This window comes from Vulpes vulpes, chromosome 12 (assembly GCF_048418805.1).
Source record: "Vulpes vulpes isolate BD-2025 chromosome 12, VulVul3, whole genome shotgun sequence".
NCBI classification, from domain to species: domain Eukaryota; kingdom Metazoa; phylum Chordata; class Mammalia; order Carnivora; family Canidae; genus Vulpes; species Vulpes vulpes.
This window is the reverse complement of record NC_132791.1, coordinates 58097642-58123636: the sequence shown is the minus strand read 5'-3', so window position 1 is coordinate 58123636 and position 25995 is coordinate 58097642. Positions and strand designations below refer to the sequence as shown.

Below are 25995 nucleotides of genomic sequence, written 5' to 3'. Positions count from 1 at the left end.
CACTGGGAGAAGATAATCTTATGACACACGGTGCTGACACAACTGGATATCTATATGAAAAATAATGGCCTTACTGCATGCTATCTACAAAAATTAACTCTAAATGGACCACAGGCCTAACATAACTGCTAAAACTAAACTAAACTTCTGGAAGAAGCCATAGGAGAATATCTTAATGACTTTGGGGTAAGCAATGATTTCTTAGATAAAACATAAAAAGCCCAATGATCAAAGAAAAAATTGGTAAGCTCAACTTCATCAAAATAAAGAACTTAGGTTGTTTGAAACACAACATTAAGAAATTGACAGGCAAGAAACAGACTGGAAGGGTATATTTGCTACACACATATGTCTGACAAAGACCTGGTATTCAAAATATATAAAGAACTCCTACAAATCCAATAACAAGAATGCAATGACATGCCTGATTAAAAAATAAGCATAAAATTTGGACACTTCCTCAAAGAACAAATGGCATGCAAACACACGAAAACATCTTTGACAGTCATTGCCATTAGTTATTAGGGATATGCAAGTTAAAACCATAATGAGATACCACTGGATATCCAGTAGAATGACTAAAATAAAGAGACTGACAGTACCAACTTTTGATGTGGAACAACTGTCATACATTGCTGGTGTGAATGTAAAGTGACATGTTTACTCTGGATAACTATTATATAATTATACACTTACTGGTTTATTACTGTATAAACCAGTAATTACTGTAAAAATTACTGTATAAACTAGTAATCCTAGTGCTGTGAAATAAAAAAAAAATGTATGTCCATAAAAGGACTTGTATATAGCAGAGCTCCTAGCAGCTTTATTCATAATGAGCCTAAGTTCAAAACAACCCAAATGTCCATCAGCATTTGGTGAATGGGCAAACAAACTGTGGTATAGCTATACAATGGAATGAAGCTCAGCAATAAAAAGAAAACTGCTCATACAATCAAGATCAATGAATCTCAGAAACCTTATGTTCAGTGAAGGAGGCCAGACACAAAGAAATACATATTATGTGATTCCAGTCTAGGAACTCTAGAAAAGACAATTTTAATCTGTAGTTACAGAAAGCGGCTCAGGGGGTGGGGATGGTATGGTGTGGGAAACTGACTTCAGAATGGCACAAAGGAACTTTCTGAGGTTATGGAATTATTCATTATCTTGATTATGGTATTGGCTACATGAATATACTGCTCAAAACCCATCAAACCATACATTTAATATGAGTGCAACACATTGAATGTAAATCACATCCCAATATAGTTGACTAAAAAAATGAGAGGCGGTGGAGCATCCAGGTTTCATAAAACATAAAGCAGGGTAGCTTTGGGGATTAAGTGACTTGAGCTAATGGCCAATCTTTAGTACACTGTCATCGGGTCCATCAGCTCCAGATTTATTGGCTTTTACACTGCTCTGATCAAAGTTTACATTCCTGGCAGAGAAAGTCTGAAGGGACGAGCTTAGTTACGTCAGGTGCCGGCTCTTGGACTGGAAAACCTGAACCATTCTGACAGACCTTCCCGTCCAGATGGAACTACGGTGTGGCAGGAGTGGTCCCCGGAAGAAAAAATGGGGGCGCTGTTACCTAGGAGAAGAGGCGGTGATGTAAACAGCAAACAAGCCAATGCCCCCTTTCCCTGGGAACTTCCAAGGGTGACCTAGGAGGATGGTGGTGTTTGCTTATTTATTCCATTCATTCAGGCGTAATCTTGAGTATGGACTATTTGCAGGTGTTGTTACTGACTGGAGGAGACACGTGCATTTGGGATGTCTCCAAAAAGAAAGTTCATTTTAATGTAAAGAAGAGAAATCTGGTAGGGGAGGATCCTCTGGCCTGGGTATGGAGCGCAAGGCTTCTTCGGAGGAGTGGTGGGAGGTGCTAGAATTCAGCCGAGTATAAAAAACTTTCCAGAACTTTGAGGTTTGTGTCTGCCTGCTTGCGTTGATCAGAACTCGGGGAAATTCTTTGGTAGAGAAGAAAAAGGTGAACAGCTGGAGAAGCAGATTGCGGAATTCACATCTTGGCCAACCCACAGAGGGAGAGAAACCTTTCCCCCCTTCTTTCTGGGGTTTGTCTCCCGGGGCCTCCTCGGCTGGCCGGCAGAGGGAGCCATTCCCCAAGAAATCTCCGCGCGGGGCCCGGCGGAGGCCTGGACAGATTCTCCCGCGGTCCCGAGAGTTCTCTTTGCCCCGCCTCTGTAAGCAGACCCCCTCACCCCTCACCCCCTCGCCCCCTCGCCCCCTCCCCCCCTCCCCGAGTCCCTCGCTCCACCTTCCCAACCACTTTGTTGCCGCCTCGCACACCGCGGCACGGAGGTCACATCCATCCCTCCTGCCCATATCTGCGCTCCTTCCCTGGCACCGCTGGGGACGCGCCGTCCAGCCAGCTGGCCGCTCCAGCGGGGTCCGCAGCACCCCAAGTCCTTGGAGAGCGTCTAGAACACCCCCCCCCCCGGGACTTTGGCCCTGGGGCGCTCACGAAAGGCAGACGGGCACCCTTTCCACCACCCCTTGGTTCGTTTCTTGCGGTGACCCCACGGTTTGCCAACTTCGCGACCCGACTCTGCTGGGGTCACCCTGGGAGGCGGAAGGCGCGATCGGGCCTCGGGAGTCGGGCCGGTCGGTGGGATCCTGCCGGTGGCCCCGGGGAGTGCGCGGCGCCAAGAGACACCCCCCTGCGGTCACTGCCCCAGCGGCAGCAGCTGCAGCGGCGGAGGCAACTGCTCGCATCCCAGCCCCGGCTCGAGTTACTCCCCTCCTCCTCCAGCATCTTGGGCCAGACGGGGAAAACCTTGTTTAAGTTTGCGGCGAATACTTCCTCGGTTCGCAAAACTAGGGCTCTGGAAACGCGCCGAGGCCGGCCTCCTTTCCGCGGTCCACCTTGGAGCCTGCACAGAGACCCCAGGTATCGCTCTCTCCTGGGACGCTACTCGGAGGCTAACTGCGCTGTTGGAACACATTTTGCGTCTTGGCTGGCGTGGGGGTGAAAACCCGGGCAGAAAGGGTTGCGGTGCAAATCTCAGGATCCCGGGACCTGGGTAAGAGTTGAGCAAACTCGGTTCCGGCAGCCGCTGGACCTTGGCCAGACACTGGCTGCTTTGCTGTGGGTTGGGGGCATATTGTCTTTAGTCAGGGGACCAGGGTGCAGCGTGAAGTGGGGCGGGATGGGCTCAGGCTGGGTTGTTTATGTCTCAAGGGTTCATTGTTAACTGTTGACGTTTGGTCTTGTTACTTGGGGCCCTATAGGAACTTTCCGGAGTATTTTTTCCCCGGAGAGACACCCCCGTTGCACGTTTTATTTTGCTTAATCTTCGCCCTTGCATTGCCTTGTCTGTTTGTTCTGTACTGAAGGGGGTCCAACCTGGATGCAGGGAGGTTTGGGCAGTGGAATCAACCTGAGAACGAGAAGGAGTTTCAGCAGGACTGTTTCTGCCGGACCAGTTTTACTTCTCTGGGATCTTGACTTGTTTTCCAAACTTTTCTTTTTTTCCAGTACTTGATAATCACATTGTGCAGACAGACTGGGGATGCTCCCTCTTCCTGTATTCTCAGGATCCTTTAGGGGTGTCAGGATCACAGCCTGGTGATTTAGATCAGTGAGGTCTCTTCCTTGCTGGAATGCCAGGCTCCTTAGAGAATGTAGGGAGGGGCTGTTCTTCAAGCCATAGAAATATCTATCTTGTATTAGTCCTTTGAATAACTTTGATCTAGAACTTTCACCCCTGGCTTAAGGGAAACCTCTTGTCTTTATATTTCTTTCTGGAATTAAGGATGGTACTGCCGAGTAAATGAAGTGTGGTGTTTTATTTGACGTTTCTTTAGGTAATATCCTCATAGGAGGATCCAAAGTCTTAAGGGAAAGTAAAAGTTCGGAATTTTATTAGCCAAAAGGTTCTTAGGCAGTGAAATCCATGCTGTTCCTAGGCAGAGGAGAATAATATTCCATGCTGATTCTTCTTGCTTTTCTACTTTACTTCCTGGGTCTCACTTTGTATATGATCTTCTCAACTAAAAATGCTTCATTCCTTATGGATGACAAGATTAGGATCCGATCTTTTTATACAGAAGTGCCATCTTCCTGGCACGACTGCTCCAAAGGGTCAGCTTGCAGGATACTTTTGTTTTGCAGCTCTGAGATCAAAGGGTTTAGTGGAGGGTGAGCTCTGGGACCAGGCAACCTAAGGTCAACTCTTACCCCTGACACTTTCCAGTTGTGTGGTTTGGGACAAGTTACTTAATATCTCTCTTCATCTATAAAATCTGAGCGATAATAATAATCCTTACTATTGTTAGAGTTTTTAAAAGGATTCAATGAGTCAATGTCTGTGGAGTGCTAAAAATCTGGCATATAATTAGCTATTATCATGATGATGATATAGCTAACATTATTAACCATTGTTTCACCATCATATAGCTAAGTGTTAGCTTTTGTTTGTGTTGGGATGAGCTTTGAAGGCTGTGCTCGTGTGGGCTTCATATCACCTAGGACTAGATGTGTTGCCAAATTTAACTCACACATGATTTTTGTTTTGCTTTCTGCTAGGACCCTTTCAGAGGAAAGAAAGGTGCATGTGACAGGGCTGGGATTTTATGGTTGGGTGTCGAAGGGTGCTTGGGACAGGCTGGCAGGTGGGAAATCTACACTCAATTTACACTCTGCATACTGCCTTAGAAACTCCTTATATTAATATACCTCCTTTAACCTATCTCTTAGAGGTCTGTCATTCATTTTTTCAATAGATATTTATTAAGCGTAGTGCATTTCAAGCACTGGTCTAGGTTCCATATTATGTAAGTTCATTGGGTTCATTTTTCAAATGCATGAGTGCTTGCCTTATGTCTCCTCTTCCCCCCACTTCAGGCATTTGAGGGAATCATGCGACATTAGCTCTCCATGAATTAAATCCCAAACACTTTTTAGCTATAATGATTTCAAGATCTGTTAAAATGAAGACGACATACCACTGAGGAATTGAGCAAAATATTCAGCATAACCTCTAGCAGGTTACTTCTTCCATCAGCTTCATCATATGTAAATTTGTGAGGAGTGAAGTGGGGAAAGGGATGGATAATCTCCAGGGTTCTTTCTGTCTCTACAATCCTTAGATTAGCTGCTTCACTTCATTGATCATTGCTTTTGAACCTTTTTTTCTTTTAACGGTTGGCTTAGGTACATAAATTATGTCACTTCCATCATTGCATGTTAATCAAGTGAGTAATGTCACTGATATATTAATAAAAAGGGAAAAGTATTTAGTTCTGCTTGTATTTCATTAATTATCTTCAGCTTTAGTTAAACTGAGAAATTGCCGGAATTTGACCAATTTTGACTTACATAAAACAGTAATTCCATATAGTTCAACTTAATATATATCCTAGCCTCCTCCACTTTGTAAGTAAGTCTTGGGGGATATGTGAAAGTGTGCGGCATTGCAAGTTTCCTATTGCAAAGCCAAGTCACATGCTCATGTATCAGCAGTGAATTTACCTTCCTCGTGATTGTCTGCTTGGTCTAATAGTGTATTTCTAAAATACAAATCTGATCATGTCTTTACTCCGTTTAAATATCTTTGGAAAAGAAAAAAAAATATCATTGGCAGCTCCCCAGATGGTGAGCACCAGTATCACCATGTACTTATTGAAAATGAAGATTCCAGGGCTTCACCCCAGAGGCAAGGGCCAGACGTCTGCATTAGAGCAGATCCCTAAATGAATCTGGTGGAAGTGACCTAATATCATAATTGGACTAATACCATGAAGCCTAATCTCTTTAACATGATAGACAAGACCAGCCTAGCATGTCTTCTCTGAGTTGTTTCTTCTACTTTCCTTTTGCTCTGACTTCTAGCCCCGCTAGTCTTGATGTGGTCCCTCTTCCTAAAATAATACATTGCCTGCTTTTACTTCTTCTGTGTATGCTGTTTTCTCTTTCCTATCAACTTACTACCCATCTATCCTCCAAGATATGTTCAAATAAGTCCCATCCTCTGAAGCTTTTCCTAATTTTCTCTGATAAACTTAGTGATATCTCTTGTGATTCCTCGTCTACTTTGCATATGGCTTTAATATAACATCTATCATATTATGTCAGCTGCATTTGTTATCAGGATGTTTGTCCAACTGATTGGTGAATTTACCATTCCTTATTTTAAGGCTTTATCCCACATGGCTGACCCATAATAGTTACATAATAAATGCCTAAAGAATGTGGGGGAAGATGGAATGAATGAGTGCTAGCTGACATTTCTTAGCACAGGACTATTTGGAATAGTCATTATGTATGCACTAAGGGCTGTGGAGAAGCCGGTCAAGAATGTACAATTTGGCTAGACATAGTGTACAAAGTTAGTAACCTGGAGAGGTAAATGGACAAGATAGAATATCCTAAGACTTATGAAACACCATGTGCTACCGAATTAATGTTACATGTTCAACACTTTGGCAGCACTATAATACAAGAGATTTAAAAAAAAAAATTTTTTTTTTTGACAGAAAGAGAGAGTGCACAAGCAGGGGGAGTGGCAAGCAGAGGGAGAAGCAGGCTCCATGCTAAGCAGGGCGCCTGATGCAGGGCTCAATCCCAGGACCCTGGGATCATGACCTGAGCCGAAGGCAGACGCTTAGCCAATTGAGCCACCCAGGCACCCCCCAAGAGCTGATTTTATTATACCTTTGGGATGGTTTTGGTTGTGAATGACAGTGCCAGGGCACTGGGATTCAAGTGCCAATGTTAAATAAATAAAGAAATTTTGCCCTGTGTTTGTCAATTTATACACACCTTTGTATTTGTTTTTATATTTGATCATAAACATGGTGACTGGTTTAGTACTGTTTTTTCTACTTGAGTACAAGGTACCTTCTTAAGAGCAGATCCAAAGATTGATGGGGCAAAAGCCTACATTTTATAAGGGATGCTGGCCCGATGAGCTACATATATTACGAGATACCTAATTATATTTAAACATTTATATGCTGCATAAATGTTTTCACTCCTTCCTCTAATTTTTCTTTCTTTAAACTTTCTGTAATTTTAGTTATTTCCTTCTCATTTGAACAACAGTTGATCTGTTTGAGTTCAATAAATGTTTTGAATCAAATATTTGCCATTTTTGGCATGCCTGACAACTTGTTTTTGTCTCACATTAAGTTTTATGAGACCAAAAACTTCTTTTTATTACTTTAGGTGTTTGCTTCATTTCCCACTCATTTTTGTGATAATAGAAACAGGCAATAACATTTAAACGAGTGAACAAACATCATGGGGTAATGACAAAAAAGCAACAAAAATGTTGCAAAAATTAAACTTTTAGCTCATGGACAGCTTCACTGTCTAAAATAAACCATGAGAACAGTATTAATTCACAGGCTAATGCATGAAAGTTCCAGTGACATAGGGGAAGAGGGTAGCAGCATCAGCATGTGGAATACAAGCATCCAAATTGTTTGGACTTCAGACAAAGCAATATTAAGACCTGCCTGTGCTCTCAACTTCTCAAGGATGTGTACTCAGTATTCTGTATTAAAAATTAGCTTAATTTTAAGCATTAACTAAAATTCATTGGATTTGTTGATTTATCTTCTTTTTCAGTTCTATTTCCTAAGTGACTTTTTCTACCTTAGTTTAAACTTGCATCTGGGTGTCCTTCTGTAAGTCTTCGTTCATTCACTCTGAATTTTCCAAGATTTTGTATTTATCTCTAGTTGCTCCTTTCATCACAATTTAAGATTAATTTTTCACTGTGGTCATTCTAACTGATTTAAAAATGGTTATTGCAGAAGATTAATTTACAACAGTTAATGAGAGGCTTTCTCATTCAATGAGGAGAAAAGTAAGTACAAACCAGTGTTGTTTTACTTTATACAACTTTATTTGCAAAACTATAGGTCATCATGTGGATGTTATTTGATAATGCGTACTCTATCATGAGCTAGTCTGGAAGGTGTGAATGTGATCGTATATCCTGTTATTATGGAGGTTCTTTTCTAGTGATTTATACTCTTAGATAAAGAAACTATGTAAAGCATTTTAACCACTTCAATTTCCTACTCAGAGGGCTATAAATCGTACCCTCCTCTCCCTTTCAAAGACAAAGAAAATAGTATTTCAGGATGGGAAGCCTCATCTTGATAGATGCGTGATATTAGCATCTGTTAAAAACATCTTATCTTTGAGAGCAAGCCGGCCCCATCCTAGAGGGTGACTGAGTGCCTTGTCAGGAGCATCCTGGCTGATCTGAATGAGCTGCACAGATCCGATGAGTTCTCAGACCTCACCGCAGGTGATCATCCCCAGGATGTACCTTTCAAATACCTTCTGGTAAAGAATCAATTATGTTTGTCTTCCTTAAAAACTTTTTTTATGTTAAATTGAAAATCAAAAACAAATTTACCTTTTTTCCTTCTGGAGCAAAACAGAGGTAAAAAATCTTTGTTTGAGGTCCCAGGGAATTAACTCTGCAATCAAAATGAAAAATTTTAAATATCTGCCTCCATCGATAGCTTCAGAAGGGTACTTTATGTTTTTGGACACGGAATTCATGGCAAGATGTGACTTTTGTGTTCGTTTAAAAAAGAAATTAGTTTGAGTTTTATTTTTGCCCATCGGTTATTTATTAGGTGTACAGGGCATGGAGATGATTATTATGTGGAATTACTGAGATAATTGCCTTAAAAAAAGATTAAAAAAATACAACTGGCTGGGTGAAGCTAGGTGTAGTAAGGGCCAATGGGCAGTTCTGAGAGCTTCTTTGAGAGTTAAATCTAGAGAGATGGCTTGGTTTGCTCATCAAAGACAGTGGGGCCAATGAAGAGAGAGTATTTGAGTTATGGTACATTGTAGACAGGGAAATGAGCTCAACAAACATGCGGCTGCAGGCATTTACAAGACATCTTCAAGCAATAGTGGCTCAACCATTCTCCAGCAGTGGTGAGTTAACATTTGAGGATCATTTTATGGTAACCACACAGGGGACTCTAGTACTAGATTCTGCTCCCATGGCACGATGTACATCAGAGGAGCCCCTCAGATTACAATGCTACTATTCTAGTATATAAACCAGATATGGTTTGGGGCATCTATTGGGAGTCACGTAAAAATGGAGCCCCGTTCCATGAGAAGTTGTGAAATGAGGAAACTGCTAATTCAGTCAAAAACTGGGGCTTCTTGGTGTAGGGGTGGGGTCAGGGCCCATGTTTCTTCTAGCATCATCTGGATCTGAATTCATATTTTTCCTTAAGATCTTTAGTTTTGAGATTGTCTTGCCATGCTGCTGTACTATCTCTTACCATGAAGTTGTCCACTGAAACACAGATATCACTTCTTATTTCTTTCACTTCCGTAAAATATCATCCAACATGTAACTCTGAGTTGCTGGCTTTTAAAGCTTCAGATTGTGGAGGAAGTTCACATCTTAAAACTTCAAGCTGTTGAACCATTAAATAATTAATTGTTGTTAGAATTATTATATATTACTTATAATAATTTCACATGTTTTTATTGGTTACTATTAATTAATTTATTTAAAACAAAAAATATGAAACCCGTATGTTTTTTGAAAATCTGTTTGTCCACACCACTGCTGGAGAACTTCTTCCCATCCGTCTTCTTCTGAAGGCTCCAGCCTCTGCTGGATTACTTCTGAGTCTTCCTGCAACTTTTCCTGCACCTCCCTCTTTGTTTCTGTTGCTGGCTCTACCCTCAAATTCCTATTACCTTTTGACCAGAGATTTCTTTTTAAATTTCTGGCCTCATTCTCCACATCCCTGTGCCCTGATCATTCTGATCATTCTAACCTGTCTTCTCCTCGTGTTTCCCCCTCACTGAGATTTTTGTACCCATGATATAAACTATCCCCCATCTCCTTGCCTCTCTTGAACAGAGAGATATGCACACTCAGGCCTTCAGTGAGATTAGCAAGGCTTGTGTGCAAGCCTGGTTTTAAACAGAGGCCTGAGAAAAACCAGCAGATACTGGCTTCCCTCTAATGATTTGGACATAGTAGGTATGTTGTAGGGCCCAGAGATGTGTATTCTTGACAAGGTATTCTGATACAGGTGGTCCATGGATGCACCATAATCCTTGTTAGGGCTCCGTTGCTCCATTCACAAGGTACAACTCTTTTTTTTCTTTTTCTTCCTCCTCCTTTTAAAATATTTTAGTGACTCGGTCAGAGGGGGTCACGGAAAATAGCTAGCCTGTGAGAACCCGTGCCTTTCCCTCTCTGCTTGGAGGGACAATGGCTGTAACACAACGCTGTTCATGTGACAGCCAGAGAAAGGGGCCCATTGTTCCCTCGTTGGCTGATGCTACATTCTGCTCTGGCCAGCCATCCAACTGAGCTTGGTAGCCCCAAGGAAACAGACACACTTGAATCGGAGAGACAAAGAAAGGAGGTCAAGGCCTTTCACAGTTAAACTACTTGCAGCAATGTGTCTGAGGTAGGATTTGGGAAGGAAGAAAGTAATTCTGTGGAAGCATCATTAATCTGGTTTGGGAGCATGAGACGTGGTGTTAGGGGAACTAGTCTGTTAGAACTCCCAGTTGATATTTGGCCAATGAAGAATTGTTTCTGAGTTTGTTCCCCTGACTTATTGTAGGGTTTTATTAATTTTAAAAATAAAAAAGACCTCTCTGCCCATGCAAAGGCACATTTCTCTGCCTCTTTTCTCCAGGTTTATCAAAAACAGGTTTTTGATCTGAAAGCATAAATCAAACCCTATGACCTCATAGAATGATTCTTTGTTCCAGGGTGTGGTTAGTGTGTGTGTGTGTATATATATATATATATATATATATATATATATATATCACGATGTGTTCATAATGCTTCCAAGTCTAGATTCAGATATAAGATTTGTAATTGAGAAGTTTTTTCTTTTTCTTTTTTGAGATTGAGATACAGTTAATTCCATTAGAAAATTATTGATCTAGGCACACCTGGGTGTCTCAGTGGTTGAGTGTCTGTCTGCCTTGGGCTTGGGTTGTGATCCCAGGGTCCTGGAATCGAGTTCTGCATCAGGCTCCTCACGGGAAGCCTGCTTCTCCCTCTGCCTATGTCTCTGCCTCTCTCTGTGTCTCTCATGAATATCTAAATAACATCTTTAAAATATAAAAGAAAAAAGAAAATTATTGATCTATTTGGACAGTTATGATATTGGGGGATTCCTTGATATCATTTTGATATCTCCCCTCACCCCCAACTTCCAAACTGGATTCTAGCCCCAGATGGAAAGGCTTGCAAACTTCCTGTAAAGACCTAATCCAGTGTTCAACAATTGGCTACATTCTTTGTGTCCCAGGATTCAAATTCAAGGTCATAGCCTCAGCAAGGTCACGAACTTATTGCACAGGACTGCTCATTTAGCCTGATTACTTCCTTTATGAAAAAGTATGTCATTCATTTAGCCTTGACTCTGAGTTTCCTTCAAAAGGAAAATTAGTCCCTGGTTCCTGTGGATATTTGTAGGTGGCTATTTTTTCTTTCTTTCTTTTTTTTAAGTTAGTCACAGAATGTAGCCTTGAGTGAGGTGAAATGGGGAAAGCCTTTTCTGGATGGCGTGGGCTGTGGAGAGCCCATTTACAAAGAGTGTTCAAGCAGCTGGTGCTCCTTGGCCAGTAGGAATCTTTTTGTCTCTGAGATAAGAGGTTTCCTAACTGGGAGGATTAGGCTTAAGGAGGTTTGTACCCAGGAGAGGGCAATATATGATTTTCCTGAGGTCACTTAGAACTCCTTGTAATTAAGTCTGTCATTGCACCTTGATGATAGACTATCATTGTAAATCCATTAAAGAAGGAGAAGTAAGTGGATTGCAGCGAGGCAAGTGGCTTTATTTTCTTCATTATATTTCTGTCTCCCTCCTCTTACAGTTTGTTTATACTTTATTGAGTGGATATTTGGTTTTACCAGTGATGTAGGTGCCTTTGAAGTGGAGAAGGGGAAGAGAAGACTGTTCTTTGCAGGTGGCAAAAGGATTGTGTTAAACATGCTCCTGATTAGCTAATTAATTTTCCCTTCATTGTCATTAGGCTCCATCCCTGTGATTTGGAGGGGCTTGTTCCTCAGTGCTCTGAGGGATGGGTACCTGTGCTCTACTTAAAGTTCTGTGTTGATGCAGCTTTTGTTGAAAAAATAGGAAGAGATATGTCTTTTATTGTGGCTGTGTCCCAAGTAGCTCTATATGCTTTTTTTAAGGCACAGGATGTTTACTGGGACCTTGTTTAGTGTCAGAATTAAACCCTGCCCCAAGGAGGGCTTCTGAAATGCAAATGTTGTCCTGTTTACTAACTGTGTCAGTTATGTGTGTGTTCATTTTGTGAAAATGTGTTGAGCTGTTCAATTTTGTGTCCTTTTTTGTATGGATTTTATATTAAATAAAAAATTAAAAAAATTTTAAAGCATAATAGTTAGTATAGAATTAAAGCTGTATAGGAGTGATAGAAAACAGTAAACTCGGGGATCCCTGGGTGGCTCAGCAGCTCAGTGGTTTAGTGCCTGCCTTTGGCCCAGGACGTGATCCTGGAGTCCAGGGATGGAGTCCCGCATTGGGCTCCCTGTGTGGAGGCTGCTTCTCCCTCTGCCTGTGTCACTGCCTCTCTCTGTGTGTCTCTCATGAATAAATAAAAAATCTTAAAAAGAAAAGAAAACGGGAAACTCTGGCAACCCCAACTGTCATATAATTTGGATCTTGGTGGAACTGGGAAGGCTTGGAGCTTTAAATATCCATTAATTTGCCCTTCCTTCCATAGCTGTAGAGCCCTGTGTCAGAAAGCAGTGGACCAGCAGCATAGTTGATGTTTTTACTTTTCTAGGCAGCAAATCCAGTGCCTAAGAAATCAACAGTGCTAGTCCTATTCTTGAAAATCTAAAACACAAGCACTCCTCTCCAAGTTGGCCAACTAACAAATCTCATTCCCACTATTCACTTCCTTCATTGTAATCTATCAGGAAAAATCAGAGAAAGACTCTGTAGATTATATATATTTTTCCTTAATCTTTAGACAACACCTTTCCTAAAGTCTAATATTGGAATGCATTTATTTATTTCTTTCTCCCATTTTGCTAACTGAGGCAAACTGGTAGGAGGAGTGAGGTCTTAGGCTCCTCTCTCTTGCTTATTTCTGCCATCACCTCCTGAGCACCACAGTGAGCTCCAGAAGTGACACATCTGAAAGTGGAGCATCCTCATAAGCAAAAGGATACTTCTGGCATAAGAGCTGCTTGTGGTGCTATTTCTAACTAAAGGATATCAGCCATCACCAATGCAGGTCATCATAGCTGTAGAACATTCTAACTTGTTGTTACAGTGTGGAGCTAGTAGACTCAGAGAAAACAGGAGATTTTGTTTTGAAGGAGAATTTGGAGTTGTTGGCTTTGAAATGGTTCTAGCACATCTGTGAGATGTCTGTGTATCCATTTTGTACACTCCCTTTAGGTAATAGACTTGAAGGCTAACTGTTGATTTACACAAACACATGGGATCAAAGTAATGAATTAAGAGACAAAATTTTTGGTCTGGGTCTAGTCCTGGCTGGCCTTCTGATTTGCCATATGACATGTGACAACCTGGCTCAGGATCTCATCTCTACCCCCTTGGACCTTCATGACCTTGGGCAGGCTACGTAAGCTCTCCAACCCTCTTTCCATTACCTGGGAAATGCGAACAGTATGTACCCAGAAGAGAGTTAGGTTTAGCCTAGGGGTAGACACATAGTAAGTACTTAGTCAATATTAGTTATTATTATTGAATAATGTTAAAATAGGGAATAATTAACAGGAGTAAGGTTTGCTTATGTCTTTTATGAAAGAATCATCCAAGGGCTTAAGTAAGATCCTATTAATTAAATACAAAAGTTAGAAAATAGTTCCTAACACAAAATATAAGCTATAAGAAATTTAAAATATTCTAAAATATGATAGTTCAATTTACTCACAGGCATGAATATTTTTAAATGAAGATAGTATTATACTAAAAGGATAGTTTTATACCTACTATGGAATCAGGATGAGGCTTTTAGTTAATGAATTTGTTCTTTCCTCCTAGTAGGATATCAGCAGAATGAAAGTATTCCAGGATGCCTGGGTGGCAGAATTGGTTGAGCCTCTGACTCTTGGTTTCAGCTCAGGTTGTGATCTCAGGGTGGTGAGAACGAGCTTCACATGGGGCTCTCTGCTCAGCGGGTAATCTGCTCAGACTCTCTCTCCCTCTCCCTCTGCCTCTCCCCACTGTGCATGTGCTCTCTCTCTGAAATAAATAAATAAATCTTTTTAAAAAATGTGTTCCAATAAAAACTTGTACACAAATGGTTATATCAGTATTATTCACAATAACCACAAGATGAAAACAACCCAAATTTCCACTGACTATTGACTGGAGACTGGATGAAGAAAATGTCATATATCCATACAATGGAATATTACTCATTCATTAAGAATGAAATATGATACGTGCTATCAAGGATGTGGATAAACTTTGAAAACATGATGCTAAGTGAAAGGCACCAGATACAAATGATCACATACTATATAATCCTATTTATATGAAGTGTCCAGAATTGGCAAATCCATAGAGCCAGAAAATAGATTAGTGGTTGTCAGGGGCCAGGAGAGGAGGAAATGGGGAGTGGTTATATCATTGGTATGGGGTTTCCTTCTGGGGTGATGAAAATGTTCTAGAACTAGGTAATGGTGATGTTTACATAGTGTGGTTAAAATGAAGAATTCTAGGTCATGTGAATTTTACCTCACTGAAATTTTTTTGATTTTTACTTAAAAGAAAACACATCAGTAGGTGTTTTACATTTAGATGGGATGTATCTGCATCAGTCAGTCAATCTCTGCTCTTGATGTGTCTGAGTCCAGCTTTTACTGTATGTTGGGGGGAAGAGCAAAATGACAAAGCATGGCTCCTGCCCTCTGTTTGTGAAGACAGGAAAGGCTGAAGAAACAGGTGATAGATTCCAAGTGAGTACTTCTTAGGAGAAGGAGAAATCACTGACTTTGGTGATGAGAGAAGACTGGACTTTGAAAGCTAAGTGAGGTTCATATAATCAGAGAAGACTGAGAGACTATCCCAGTTGGTAGAAAGGCACACCACCAGGGTCAGAGCGGGAGGGGCAGGGGCAGGGACAGGCAGGGGTGCCTAGAGTGGAGTGTTTTATAATGGAGCATCAACACATGAGGTCAGACATGTAGGTTGGAGCCAAGTTGGAAAATCTCTGGAAGCTGCTTAAATTCAACTGGCAGTGGATAGTGAAAGATTACCAGTGATGATAGGAGTAGAAAATCACATTAAAATGGGAAGACAATGAGGAGAATAGTGCTAATTTAATTAAATCTAACATAATCTGTTATTTATTTATCCAATAAACATTTGTTGAGCACCTGTTACCTTCCATGTGATTTTTCCTTGGTAGGAAAGGGGTGTTACCTAAGATAAACAAGGTTCCTACCCTCCTGAGTTTGCATTCTAGTACACATTTCAAGCACTGACTGCTATGTCCAGTGAACAAAGGTACTTGAAAAACTAAGGCCCAATTGTGCTATAATGTAGTGGGTTAGAGTGTGGGTTCTAGAACCAGACTTCCTGGTTTTAAATCCTGGTTTATCTCAATATGTACTAGATGTATGACCCTGCACCACTTACTCTAGAGTTCAGTTTCTTTATCAATTAAGTGAGAGTAATGATGGTAGCTCTTTCATGGACCTGTTATGAGGATTAACTGATGTAATGAATGTAAAAGACTGTATATGGCATATAATAAATGCTCAGTAAGTTTTATTTATTTGTATCTGATTAATTTCAACTCAAGGATTTATTGATTAAGATCACTTCTCTTTTTAATTCCAGGGAGGCATTTGCAGAGACCTGGTGCAGGGCATCTTGGGTCTAGGTCTTTATTTTTTTTAAAGATTTATTTATTTATTTATTCATTCATTCATTCATTCATTCATTCATTCGACACAGAGAGAGAGAGAGAGAGAGAGAGAGAGAGAGGCAGAGACACAGGCAGAGAGAGAAGTGGGCCCCGTGCAGGGAGCCTGATGTAGGACTCAGTCCTGGAACTCCAGGATCACACCCTGAGCTGAAGGCAGGCGCTCAACTGCTGAGCCACCCAGGCATCCCATGAGTCTGAGGTCTTTAAGATGGGGTACTATTTTGGATGTTGACCTTGTGAAATTAATTAATGTACAAACTCTGCCTTCATACTTCAGGAAAAAACAAAGTTCCCCTCTCTCACCAACTACCGTCCTGATCTTGGCTTGGGGACAAGCTTCCAGATGATAGTCCTCCTATCTTCTGAATCGAGAAGACTTTATAAACATGTTGGCCTGAGAAGTATTGCCCTGTCATTGTTAGGAGTTAGGTGATTGTAGACGTTAGCACCTCAAAACTTCCTTTGGGGACTCAGCCACAGTTTGAATATAATTCCTCTGTGTTATCTCATAATCAGTGCCACAGACCACCTCAAATCTCTGTGCCTCTCTTTTTGTGAAGCAGAGTAAAATAGCCAACCACCTCTTCAGGAGGCACATTTTTGAAGTGTATCTGGGAGGAATCCTTGGAGCTTATGGGAAGAGACTGCATAAACTTTGAGGGCCCTTCAATTTCTAGAATAAATAGAGTCTAGCATTTAATCTTCTTGAGCACATAGGACCTGTATTAATTACCTTTCAGTTCCCAAATGGTCAAGCATAATACTATGGACTGAAATGTATCTCCCAAAATTCATATATGGAAGCCTTGTTCTTCAGTGTGACCATATTTGGACATAGGGCCTATGAGGAGGTGATAAAGGTGAAACGGGGTCATAATGTGGGACTCTAATCCAATAGAGCTGATGGCTTTCTAGGGAAGAGGAAGAGACACCAGAGCATCTTCTTTTCATTGTCTAAGAAGAGAGGGAAGAGGCCATCTGTGAGTCAGGAGGGGAGCTCTTACCAGAAACTTGAACTGGCCAGTGCCTTGTTTTTGTTCTTGGACTTCCTGGCATGCACAACTATGAGAAATCAATTTCTGTTAAGTCACCCAGTCTGTGGTGTTTTGGTATGACTGTCTGAACAGACCAGGACATGCTGACTTTTTCTATTTTCTTCTTCTTCTTCTTCTTCCAAAAAAAAAAAAAAATAGGCTAGGAACTTAAATCTTTGTGGACCTGATTAATTTCAAGATGATTCAGAACTACAGAGATGTAAGAATCACATGAAACAGTGAGCCTGACCCACACTCCCAACCTTCACTCACATGGATAATCTTGACTTTGTCACTTGCCATATACCAGCAAGACTGCAAGGGAGCATCACTGCTTGCTTAAAACTTCCCCAAGGTACCCTATCTTTCCTCCAGTAGAAGTGCTTATGTGCAGTGAAATAGTCAGCAGGGAGTGAATACTAATGTTGAGAGGACAGGAGGTAAGGGAGGAGCTTGCACAGTTTCTCCTTTGGATTTTCAGATTTTGAACAGTTGGCCCCTAGCTCCTGAGGAAGTAGTGGGGAGACTCTGTGAGAAGGTAAGTAATGGAGGCCCTGAGCTAGCAAGGCAGCACTGGCTAAGAGAGGCGAGGTGGTTCCTCACACCAGGGAGAAGAGGTCCTCCTCCAGGAAGGGTGATAATTCCATCTAGCCCAGCCATGGATTCAGGTGCAGAGGCTTCCTCAGGAGAGCTGGCCAGATGGTTTACTTTTATTTTGGTGAAGACCTGCCTGCAGCAAAGGCATTTTTCTTCCACGGTTCAAAAGCAAAAACAAAAAAGCTTATGAGGTGGAGCTCTGCCAAGCTAATGCTAGGGAAAAAAAAAATCCTTGCCTTTCTTTCAAGGCAGTATGTAAATGATGCTTCAGAGTTTTGTTTGTGCAGCCACTGGGGACCATTCAGAGGGCCTCCCCACAGCCCATCGCTTCTGTAGAGTTTAATTTTTATGGTTGTGATCATTCCATAAGGTAACCCTCTGGGTCCAATTGTCACCTTCCAGCATAACTGTCTTTGGTTGGGGATATTGTATTGTTATGAAATCCAGAGATCTTCTGAAAGTGATCCCCTCAATTTGCTTTTAAAATTTCGAACATGTGCTTATGTGTAGCCCTCTCCCTCGGGGACCAAACTCTGATCTTTCTGAATTTGTCCAGAGTTCGAGTGTGGTGGTGGACAGAGAAGTATTAACTCTCTATCCAAGAAAGATTTCTTATAGCTTGACCTAAGGAAACTCTTATCTAGCCAGAGAATTTGGAAGAGCATTTTTCATTTTTTTACCAGGTTGTAACTACTTGCAGAAATGGAATCATGAAATTAGGGTCCAGTGGTGTGCAGATTTATTCACTGGCACATATGGGAGACCACAGTGTTTTTATCTGTTAGGGGCTGACGTGTTCTCTGCTTTGATGGTGAATGTGTCAGGCTCTATGGCCGAGAAGGATGGCAACCAAGGCGTGACAGGAAGCTTTTCACAACAAAGTGTCAGTGAGTAAAGAAATGACTGTGAAGCCCCGGCAAATTTTTGTCACTGATTTCAAAGAACCAGTTCTTTAAAAGAGAAGCAGCTTCCCAATCTCTGCCTAGGAGTTGGATCCATCACAAGTAAGACCTCTGGCAGAGCAAACCCCCTTGAGTGTATGCTGGGGACCACTGTACCATTTCTTCTTCGGCATGCTCTCTGAGATGTGGGGAGATGACCAGGCCTCTGCCTGGCTCTGGCCACTGTACCCACACAAAAAAGAAGCCGTGTGCAGTGGCCAGTGGCCTTTCCGATCATTCTCTTTTGGCCTAGCAATTGTTGGCTGCTGAGCGGCTAGGGAAAGTGAAGATGCTTGTGGGTGGTCAGTGTCAGACCTCAGAATGATCACTGAAGGCCCAGTGGGGAGCCCACAGTTGAAGAAAGAAGTCGAGATGAACCAAAATGACTGAAGGGGAGATCGACTTTTGGGGAGTTTCACTCCATTGATTCAGTTCAAGTTTTACTTTCAGTGTGTTTTGTGCTGTGTTGTGGGAGGTTGGCAAAATCCCCCAAGTACGAAACACCAGTACTACCCATGAGTGTAGCAGCCCACAACTAGAACTGTATCAATTTGAGGTAAATGTATGTGTTTTCTAACCCTGGTGCCAAAGAAAAGCATTGAAAGTGATACAGATGTCACAAAATCCATCACATTTTAAATTTTTTTAGCGTGCTCTGCAGTGAAACAAAGAAATGTTTCTTGAGTGAGAGAGCATACTTTCCCCACTATAACTCCAGTAGGTAGCCCCAGTGGTGGAAGGAGTAGCTCATCTGGAGACTAAGGATCTTGTCTTGAGATCTAGTCATTCCTTGGTTTGATCTTCAGCAGCTAAAAAACCTCTTCTGTATATGTTTCCTTATTTATCAGATGGGGAAGTTAGAAGGCCTGTTCTGAATGCATGAACGTGACTAGGAAGTCTCTGGGTCCATGTCTGGAGTATGTGGGTGCTGCTGAGTGGGTAGGTGAGAATAGGGTAGGTGAGTGATGTAGGCAGGCTGGGTCCAGGAACCCAGGGGAGGGTCTCCCAAGGCCAGCCAAGGTGGTCCTTGGCTTCACACAGGTTGAAAATGATATGTGAGCCAGAGAAAATGGAAAACAGTTTATTGTATAGTGTCAGGGACCAGTAGAGAACAGCAGACAGTGTCTGGGAGACTCAGAAATGAAAGGAGAATGAGTCTTGTCACTCCTTGGGGTTAGGAGTTTGTATTAAGGAATGATCTAGGGCACGTGTTCCTCCAGGAACCCACGGTAGGGTCCATCAAAGGTGAATGTCAGGTGAACAAAAGTATTATTCCATAAACTACCAAAGGTGGGGTATTGATGCCAGCATCACCCAAGGTTTCTTTGAAGCTAACATCCTGGAACATGTTTGGGATCTGGCTCTTGGATGTTACCAAGTATCTGGGGACAAAACTCAGAATAACTAACTTTCTTGCTTCTCCTCGAAATGGGAACATAGCTTCTTTGGCTTATTCAAAGGCAAAATATGGGTCGTGAGTAAACAGGGCCTAGTGGAAAAACAGTAGAGATGGAGCCTTTGTAAAATGGATTCCCTTCAGTTTCTCTACGTCATGAAGGCTCACTGCCACCGCCTCTCAAGCAGAGCCGCAGTTTCACTGGAGTGGCCGCCTGGCGCGACCATGGGGCCAGACACCAAATGCAAGAAGCACAAATGCGTGACAGAAAGAGCTTCCCCTTTCTGCTCCCTTCTGTGGACCGCAGATGCTGCATTTGAGTTTTGGGACAGCTGTTTTCCCCCGGGGGGCTCTTCCTCTGTTTTGGCTCATGGTTAGGGCACAGCCCCTGACCAATGCATGGGGGATACTTTCTTCTTAAAGCGTAACTTTAGTTAAGTCTCAAAATTCAGCTAACTTCAGACCAAGTCCAAACTTCTCCTCTCCGTGATGGATACATTTTCTTCCACTCCATTATGACACGTCTCCAGGAAAACATGGAAAAATGAATTGTTCTCTCTCTTTTAATTTAAAAACTTACACACAAATTTAAAAAAAAGTTAACTTTTACACATTTTGTGAAGTCTGTTGTCTGCTCCTGTTCCCTAAGACAGACTGAAAAGAGTCAGGTGATGGCACAGAGCCTCAGTTTGGGAGGGTGGCATGGAAAGGCCAGTTTGCCCCACTTGGTAATAGAGGACCAGGACTCTCTAATCCGTGCCGCATATGGTGACCTGAGCGGACCCTGCAGGACAACAGAAGTCTTGCTGTCTCCTCAGAGAGCAGTTGCTCAGAAGCTGTGGTACAGCTGTGAACTGCTTTGTGGGGGAAGTGCAGTGTGACTTGATCTTTTAAGCTCTTTTCTCCCTCTAGGTATTCTAAATAACAACTGGTCTGAGGAGTACCTGCCAGGAGGGATTGAGATCTGCCTTCTGTATTGTTTCGTGTGACCTTAACTGTTCATTAGCAGTTAGAGGGGTGGGAAAATAAAACCCCAAAAGCAAAGCAATTTCGCTGTGACCCAGAAAATCCAAGGTGAAGAATTTAGAATTGAAATCGAGGAAGACAAATTCCTCTGAAACCTCAAATTCCTTAGAACTTCTCTGAGAAAGTAAGAAGCACACACGTGTCCAGATCTCTGAGAGTGTTCATTCCAAGTCAAACAATCGATTCAGAATTGAGTCCAACAAGTAGCAGAGAGTCAAGCTTCTGACAGGGCACGATGGCTTGGAGGTGTTTGATGCCTTTTAGTCTCCTTCCATTTGCTTAAAGTTACGAGATGGTCAGACGGTGCGATTTTGGTTTCAGTGTCTGGGTTCTGGAGGAATTGTCATCTGTTTTACAAGCTCTCTGGGAGAGCAGAGAGGTGATGTTCTGGCCCGGGAGGAAGCAGTGATGGGTCTGGGGCCAACAGAGGATCATACTGTTGTTACTACACTTGCTGACATTTGCTTCGGTTCTTGCTACCAGATTACAGGTCCATGCTTGAGCCATGGAAGAATGTGTGAATGTTTGTTTTCATCATGCAGATGGATAATAAGAAGAAGCGAATGGGAGTCACCTATCTCTTGGGCAGACATCTGTTACTACTTAGAACTTGGCTTACTCTAGATATTTCTTTCTTTTTTTCTTTTTAATTGTATTAACTTAACATGTAACCCTTTTTAAGTGTAGAGTTCTGCGGCATTAAGTATATTCACACATATGGGCAACCATCACCACCATCTATGTACAGAACTCTTTCATCTTCCCAAACTGAAACTGTACCCAATAGATAGCAACTCTCCATTCCCCTTTGCCTCCCGCCCCTGGCAACCATCCCTCCATGTTCTGACTCTATGAATCCAACCGCTCTAGATACCTCATATAAGTAGAGTTATATAATATTTGTCTTTTTTTAAAAGATTTTACTTATTTATTTTGAGAGAGAGAGAGAGCAGGGTCACAGGCGGGGAGGAGCAGAGGGAGAGGGGGAGGGAGAATCTTAAGCAGATTCTATTCCCAGCATACAGCCTGCCATGGGGCTTAATCTCACAGCCCTGAGCTCATGACCTGAGCCAAAATTAAGAGTCAGTGGCTCAGCCAACTGAGCCACCCAGGGGCCCCACACTATTTGTCATTTTGACTTGGCTTACTTAGCATAATGTCTTCAAGGTCCATCCTTGTTGTAGCACATGTCAGAATCTCTTCCTTTTTACAGCTCAATAATATTACATCATATGAATATGCCACATTTTATTTATCCATTTATCGATTAATAGACATTTGTGTTGTTTCCATTTTTGGGTATTAGGAATAAAGCTGCTGTGAACCTTGATGTACAAATCTGTGCGAATCCTTGCTTTCAATTCTTTTTGAATATATGCCCAGAAGTAGAATTGCTGTATCATGTGGTAATCTCATGTTTCAATTTTTTGAGGAACCACCATACTGTTTTCCACAGCAGCTGCAATATTTTACATGTTCACCAACAAAGCACAGGATTGCAAGTTCTCTACATCCTCACCAATACTTGTCATTTTGGGGGTTTTGTTTGTTTTGTGTTTTGATAATAGCCATTAAATGGGAGTGCACTGTCTCATTGTGGTTTTGTTTTTTTTTTAAGATTTTATTTATTTATTCATGAGAGAGACAGAGAGAGAGAGAGGGGGAGAGAGAGAGAGAGAGAGAGAGAGGCAGAGACACAGGTAGAGTGAGAAGCAGGCTCCATGCAGGGAGCCTGATGTGGGACTCCATCCTGGGACTCCAGGATCATGCCCCAGGCTGAAGGCAGGCGCCAAACCATTGAGCCACCCAGGGATCCCTCATTTGGTTTTGATTGGCATTTCCCTAGTTATTAGTGATGCAGAACATCTTTTCCTATATATAGTGCCCATTACTGTATCTTCTTTAAAGGAATATCTGTTCAAGTCCTTTGCCCATTTTTAAATTACACTGCTTATTTTATTGTTGTTGATTATAGGTGACTTTTTTTAATGTTCTGGATTTTTATCAGGTAGATGATTTGTGAATATTTTTCCCTACTGTGTGGGTTGCCTCTCCCTCCGTTGATGGTGTCTTTGATACACAAAGGTTCTCATTTTTATGAAGCCCGATACATCTGGTTTTTTATTCGTTTGTTGCTTATGCTTTTGGTATCATACACAAGATACCACTGCAAATTTGCTTTTAAATATATTAACATATAACTCCTTTCTCTTTACTACCACAAAAATCATTACTCGTGGAAATTTTTCTTTTGAGGGAGTTTTGCTTTGAAATGGCTCTCTTTTTTTGTTTGCAGAAGGCCTTAATATTATTTCAGAATTGGTTGACTTCACTTTCGCCATGCTCTACCCATCTTTCTTCTCTTCTCAAGGGATCACAAAGACTCACTTGTGGATATAGAAAAAAGAGAGAAAATGAAGGAAAGGCATGGTTTGAAAAGAGCTTCAATCATGTATATTATATGGGCTGAGAAGAGAAAGGCCAGATTTAGGAAGTCTGGGGAATATGAGGGGGCCCTTTGGTAATCATGACTGGCAGGAAGTGTGTGACACCAAACTGGACTGCCATTTGTCTGAGAAGGCTGAAATATATTTCCTAAAGCTCTTTCTTTCCTCCACAGGCCGGAAAGGTCATTGAAAATTAGGCAAGCTCTAAAGGCAAACCTAGATCTAGGGCACTGACATCCAGTCTCTATCCCAAGGACCGAAAGAGTTGTTTCATATGTACTTCTCCAAGTGTATAAGTGCTTTTGTTCATCCTTTTTATTTATTTTTATTTTTTAAAGATTTTATTTATTTATTTGAGACAGAGAGAGAGAAAGCATGAGCAAGGGGGAGGGTCAGATGGGGAGGAGAAGCAGACTCCCTGCTAAGCAGGAAGCCTGTCAAGGGCTAGATCCCAGGACTCTGGGATCATGACCAGAGCTGAAGGCAGACCCTTAACTGACTGAGCCACCTACATGCCCCTGTTCATTCCTTTTTAGAAAACACCATATATTTCTCTTTTTTAAAATTAAATTCTAGTAAGATTCTTCTAATAACTCAGAAATTCTATCTTTTCACTGTTTGCCAATTTCTCATATGTTGCTCATTATTATTTTGGGGTTAGATTCTGTGCACAAATCACTTTTAACAGTAGCCACACATCTGAAATGCCACGGATATTGCTTGATATCAAAAAGCAACTGAGGAGTGCATTGTAAATTTATACAATCTCATCCTTGAGGAACAAATTCCATCCAGAGGGAGAACGCCTCAAGGACCTTCTTTTCACCTGATGGTTTCAAAAGAAGGTATTTACAGGATATCGTGTTTAGTACTTTTCCATAATTTATGTCGCAACTGTGTGTCACAACTTCTGTGGCATTGGTCTGTTGCTTACATCAGACAACCAGCATGAGGTGATGGTTGTGTTTCTGTATTGTAGCATGTGTTCAGGCTTGAGATCTCCATGACATTCCTGGCTTTACCATTGGTCTGGTCTGAAGAGTGGTTCCCTGTGCCAGTCATTGTACCCACATGGCTGCTGCCTGCACAGTTGCTCGAGTTGGGGGCGTCTGGAGTTTTGCACCTTTAAAAAGTTGAATGGCGGCCTACTTTATAAAGGCAACCCTTTTCAAATAACCTGCAGCTTCTTGAGTAGATCTACACTTGCCTGCATGCACAGACTCAAAGGCATCAGTGATTAGCTTTCCTGGGGACAAGGAATGACAGCAGTAAGTTTTTCTAATATGCATGTTACAGACCGAAATGCTACATTCCTAAAGTCACATTCAGTGGCCTGGAATCCTGAGAAACCACCTAGCTGCTGTTGCTGTTAGCTGCATATGTCATAATTAGTTTGAAGCTGGAAAATGCTTTCCACCTGCAGAATATCTGAATTATAATCCCTAAATTTAGTGTCTGCAAGTAGGTATCCCAACAAGACCATAGCTCAGTCCCTGATGGCTTCATCTTGCTCCCTGGTCTGCCCACTATGCTTGTGTGTCCTGGGCTTCAGGGAAGTGTGGTGGCGCTGGAAGGAGGGAGAGAAGCAGAAGTCAGAGCAAGCCCACTAGGCCCTGCAACCGGCTTAAGTGGCACCAGGAGAAAATGCCTTCAGCTGGCACGGGGTGTATGTGTGCCAAGCTTTGCTTGTTTGCCATGGAAATCCTGGTTGTAACATAGACCGATGCCATTCAGGCAGCGAGCGAGAAGCTGCTTTTATGGGGAGGCTTTTTTGGCACTGTGTCCGACATACACTCCAGTCAATCACGGTAAAGTGCCTAATAACAGATGTGGTAATTAAGCCTGAAGAACTCTGTCTCTATTTTTCCTTTTTTTTTTTATTGCAAGGAATAACAAAGTGCTTCATTAAACCTCCAATCATGCTGATTTTTGAATTGGACCTACCGATATTGTCAAAAACGACATCTCTACAAGGGCTTTCTTCTTAAGTCCCTATCAACCAAGGGTGCTGCCAGGGAAAGTTTGGACCTCTTTGGGGGAGGATGATTCTGTTCTTTCTGTGGTGCCCTTTGCCCTCTGGTACCAAAGTATATTTGAAGATTCCAGGGGTACAATCAGATACCTTTAAGTCTCCTTCCATATAAACAGTTTTAGCTTCTATGTGCTTATGTGAATGCAAAATGCTCCCTGATTCTCTTAGGTTCAAATTATACTGCTTATAGCAAGAAATTAACTTCAGTTTTCAATCTCAGAAAGCTTTCAGATAACCTGAAACCATGGTAAATTACCATATTTTAATAGGATAAATTATCTTGGAAAAAAATTTAATTACATCTGAAAAGGTCTGTCTTTGATTGTGGCAGTTTCTAAGGCAAATGTCTTCATTAAGGTTGTTTTTCCTTCTTTTATAATGATGAACATGAGTCTGGCTCATCATTAAAGATGAATCTAAGAGTTTAATGACCTGGGACAGGTAGAAAAAGTGTATGTCCTTAATAGTAAGAGAATGTGGCTTGAAACTTTCCCATGAGCTCTTCTGAATAGTTCAGAGAGGGTTCTATGGTGATTGTGGTGCTCTCAGGAAAGAGCCAAGTGCTCTGCTCATTTC

General features: G+C 41.8%; 1 protein-coding gene across 10 annotated transcripts in view; it reads left to right on the top strand.

Moving 5' to 3' along the window:
* The first annotated feature begins 2119 nt into the window (after nt 1-2119).
* Nucleotides 2120-25995, top strand: part of MEGF10 (multiple EGF like domains 10) — a 164520-nt gene continuing 140644 nt past the window's right edge. For 2 of the 10 annotated variants that reach the window (XM_025994993.2, XM_025994992.2), the window contains exon 1: nt 2164-3050. The gene's annotated coding sequence lies outside the window, so the exon portion shown is untranslated. Of the gene's footprint in view, nt 3051-10313; nt 10450-11599; nt 11829-25995 lie in introns of those variants that run through there. The other 8 variants (XM_025994995.2, XM_072728658.1, XM_025994994.2 and 5 more) reach the window with 8 other exon arrangements.